Source organism: Corylus avellana, chromosome 2 (assembly GCF_965113065.1).
Source record: "Corylus avellana chromosome 2, dhCorAvel1.hap1.2, whole genome shotgun sequence".
Lineage (NCBI taxonomy): Eukaryota > Viridiplantae > Streptophyta > Magnoliopsida > Fagales > Betulaceae > Corylus > Corylus avellana.
Window position 1 is genome coordinate 14,211,616 of NC_142491.1, and position 4,767 is coordinate 14,216,382.

The window sequence follows — 4,767 nt, forward strand, 5'->3', positions numbered from 1 at the left end:
GAAAATTTGATTAGTTGAAATAGGAAAATTTTAATATTTAAGATGGTTTTATGAGTCAACATAAATCATTTCAAAACGGTGTATGATGGCTTACATGTCTAAGAAACATAAACTATAATCCAAAGACACTCTTTGCCCCTGCCAGCCCTCAAAAGTCAAACCCCTCACCCAATATATGTCCACCAATTGAAGTCACCAATGAGCTTGCTGAGGTGGTGGGAGGGAAGGGTGGCAAAGATGGAGACGATGGACGGTGGCATTTTTGGGTTGGGGAAGTTCAGGTCGGTATGGACAACTGTGCAGATGGTGTCCCTAAGATTGGCGGTGAGGTGGATTGAGCGAGGTCAAGGGAAAGCTTCTTGGGCATGACAGAGGTTGGGAGGCCCCAATTGCAAAACCCACTTCCAATGTATAGGTTTTTGAAGCATGATAAATTGATGCTTGGGTTTGATTGGACTCAGATTTTGGGTATTTTTTGTTGATGGTTTTGTTGGCTGGTATTTTGGTGTGGTGCCAACTATTTATATCAATGTCTTAAACATCAAGTTTTATTAAATATGCAACAGTTTCTTTTCCTTTGTATATACAGAGACATTAGACATTTTTGTTTCCCTGTTCAGTATGCATGCCACTAGTTTAATTATCAGATAATCTATGGTGTTGCATTTGTTTACTCAACTTGTTTTTATTTTAAATGACTTTCTTTAATGCATTGTTGTTCTCAATGCTTTCTTCTTTCATATATAGTTCTATACCCAGTATTTTCCTACACTGTTTAGCAATTCATCTCTGTAGTACAAGTTGGTTCTCAACGAGTAATTTGATTCATTCCATGTCTCGGAAACTCACACATGGCTCGCTTAAACATATTGATTTGAAAATGGTTATTATGTTTGTATCAAATAGTAGTTGAACTATTGCGTATTGTACTTGCTGAAGAAAGTGGGAAAGATGGAGAAGTATTTATGGCTACAGGATGTGTATTATGAAAAAGAAGAAATCAATGAGTTAATTTTCCAGTTGTTTGCTAATGTAGAATGGAAGTAAAACATATTTACAAAATGGTACTGTACTTGAAGGATTTTTGGTCATCTTCTCATATGTGTGCAACAAGCTCTGTACTTGTATGATATTGTCATGAGGGATTATTGGATGAGGTTTTGCTGAAACCCTTATGTAAGACAAACATGGAACAGGTAAAAATGTTTTGGTGATTTTTTTGGCTCTATCTGTTGACATAGCTAATCACATTAATATATCCTGTCCTTGTCTAAGGAAGGAAGGTTTTGTATCTTAGTTATTAGCCACTAAATCCTGGATTTGCAAGTGCTCATAATGTATATATAGTCAACTTTGGACCTTGACTCTTTCTTTTGGTTTTTAGTTGTGATGCATTAGCATATTCCTTTTATATTTAATCACATAAATTTGTGCATTTTATTAAAATTCAGAGATTTGCACCTGAGTTATATTATCTCAAGAAATCAGGTTAGTTTATTTGATTGTTTTTCAATATTGGTTAAATTTATGCATTGATATTTCACGTATATCAATGTAAAATATTTTGAGAGACTATGCAAGAAGGATTACCACTGCTTTTTAGGTTCTTTTGGAACTTTTTTATCATGCTAAGTGGCGCAGTTCAATAAGCATTTTCTTTTCCTTTATTACATAAGTATTCATTTATATTTTGGTATTGTGTTTTTTTGGTCCAATATCTGTGGTTCTGTCAGTTGTATTTTTGTGGTTCATCTTTATTTTTTTTTCCTTTTATTTCAAAGATCAATGATTGTGATAAATGTTCATTTACAGTTTCAAATTTTTTTTGTCATCTCTTTGACTGGTGTCGCCATGCTAAAACATGTTAACTTTTCGTCATGATTTAAGTGCCTGCATCAAATCCATTTTATTACTACTAAGGTTGTGATATCTCAAGATGTTGTCAAAATTCTCATATTGTTCATCGAAAAATGTTGTCACTGCATCAATTTTGCTTGTTAGGTTGTAATCATGAAACATTTGCAAGATCCCAATATTGTTCTCTTTAGGGGTGGTACTCAGCTCCCAAATTTGTCTATAGTTACAGAATATTTATCAACGTATCAAGATTCCATGCAAAAAATTATTTGGAATATCCTAATTCTTTTCCGTGTTAACTGGTAGTTCAATCTGGAAAATCAGTTTTATGTGCCACTGAACTTAATTGTTGCTTTGAATGTATGCCTAATGCTAGAGTGACTTTGGATGAGACGTGTTGCTTAAATATGGCTTATGATGCAGTATGTCTTTGCAGTTAATATTCTATTTAAGCTCTTTAAAGGGTCATCTTTGGATTAATTGTTGGCAAAAAGTAGGTGCCATCATCATCATCATCACATCAGCCATGACTTATCTTCATCAACTTAGACCTCCTATTGTTCTTCAAGACCTGAATTCTCCAAGTCTTTTGGTAGATGCTACATATACAATAAAGGTAACTCTTCATACTCATTGTGTCAGACATATGACAAATTCATTTTTCCAAATAAATGTGCTTTCTTAGTTGCTTGTTTCTTTGGGCTAATTTTCAATCAGCTTCAAATGGCTCCATGAGCGTAATTTAATTGGAAAGAAACATCGTATGTTAAAATAGTGAAAGTAATCAGAAGGCTTGCAGATTACTTTGGATTAGTAACATGGTAGTAAGGTTCTTGTTATCTTTGGTGGTTTATATTACTTGTACTTTGAACTTATCTGACAGGGTTTTATTCGATGAACCACTTACATCATTTATGGTTGTAAACTGACTGCTAATAGGCAGGAATATTGCTATTTTCTCCTTTCTTTTTTATTTTATCTGTTGAGTATCTTTTCAATATTTTCATATTGTATAAACTTTCTATCCACTTTTGCATCCTAGATTCTCTGTTGTGCTGGATGGGTGAACCCTTCCTCTAGTGATCATCTTCTTTCATAAATACATAACTTGATTGTTTATTTATTATTATTACATTGCAGATCTGGGGGTGGAATAATTTGTATTTGCTTTCTTTATTGAAATTTGACATATTTGATTATCCAGGTTTGTGACTTTGGCCTTCCCCGCTCGAAGGCAAACTCGTTTCTTTCATCTAAAACGTCTGGATTGGAAGTTCTCTTCAAACTTAGAAATTGTTCCTATCATTTTCCTGTAATTGTTTCTCTTTAGAGAAAGCGTTGGATATTCCAGATATAAAACTGACCCTTTTTATTTCTTTTCATTAGCTTGGGTGGATAGCACCAAAATTCTCCGTAACGAGCCATCTGATTAGAAGCCTGATGTTTACAGCTTTGGTGGTAGTTTTATGGGAACTTGTGACCCTGCAACGGCCTTGGATTCAAATACATGGTAAGCCACATTGATCATTTATGATGGGCTAAATTGATGATCTGCTTGTCCAAGTCACCTATATATATATATATATATATATATATATATATATATATATATATATATATATATTTTTTCCAAATAAAAAATGGCCGTCGCTTTGGGACACATGCGGATTAACCTTTACATTTTGAAAAAATACAGATATTTGGTATGGCATCAATTGTCTTCAGGTTAGATGGCTTTATTCATGCGTGGTATTAATTCGTACTTCACTGCAAGCCTTCGTGGATTAACTCTTAGTCACACTTTCCTTTTCAATTACCAGCAAGAAAAAAAAATTCAGTTACTTGTATTTCTTATCATAGTGTACGGTAAGTTTTGAGCACTAAATTTTTAACTCATCCTCAGAATTCATTGATTTCATAGGTGGCCATAGCTACATTTTCAGTATATGTAGATAGAGCTTGTCAAATATGATAGATCATTGTTGCAGGTTGTAGGAGCTGTTGGTTTTAAGGGTGAAAGGCTTCAGATTCCACATACTGTAAATTGTGAAGTGGCTGCCTTGATTGAGGCAGCTCTCTCTCTAATGATCTGCTGGATTATGCTGCAGCGAGCCCTGGAAATGCCCTTCATTCTCGCATATTATGGAATTTTTGCAGCAAGATATTATAAATTTCAAACCTCACAAGTCCATGCACATTCCATGATTTATCTTAAGGGGTGGAACACTAGTAAGAATATAAGTTTATACACGCGTGCCATTCGTTTGATGCTCTCACAGTAGCTGGAGTTCTTATTGGAGTTCTTATTGTGTTAATCCCTATGGTGTGTGTGGGAAAATTGAGTGTAGCTCGAATATTCTTGCTCCCTCCCTTGGGGCATGTATAGCTCAGCCATATGTTCTATGTATCCTTTTAATTTATGTGCCCCCTAGGCTTTCTTCCTTGGGGGTATATATATATATATTAAATTTGGTACAACAGAGCTTTGTTCCGCTCAAAGTCTTGTTTGAAGTAAAAGTTAAAATTAGCTGTTATAGGTAGCATATAGTGTTGCTTCTACGAAGGGAGAGCGTCCGAACTCAAAGGATGTTATATTTATTTATGAGTAATAGACCCTCATTTGCTTGGCAAAACATATGGTCAACTTAATATCTCCTCAGAGCAAGGCTTCAATGGGGGATAGGAGATGTTGATTGTAATACAATATGAAAAGATAAGAAGTCATTTTAGACGGAGATGCTATACGGATAGTTCAGGCCTTATACGCCCAAGAACGTTTAAGGCCTATTAAAACAATCTGTACGTCTCCTTATTAATTATTTTGAATGAAAGTTTTCTGATTGATTCTAAAAAGAATGCATGCGTGCAAACTCAAAACCAACTTTTATTTACATGATTTCTTTTGCGGAG

General features: G+C 34.6%; 1 long non-coding RNA gene across 1 annotated transcript; it reads left to right on the forward strand.

Annotated features, from left to right (window-relative positions):
• Positions 1-3,229: 3,229 nt before the first annotated feature.
• On the forward strand, positions 3,230-4,083 carry LOC132167969 (uncharacterized). Its single transcript, XR_009438735.2, has 3 exons — positions 3,230-3,367; positions 3,554-3,582; positions 3,846-4,083. It is a non-coding gene; the product is annotated as an uncharacterized LOC132167969 (long non-coding RNA).
• Positions 4,084-4,767: the final 684 nt, after the last annotated feature.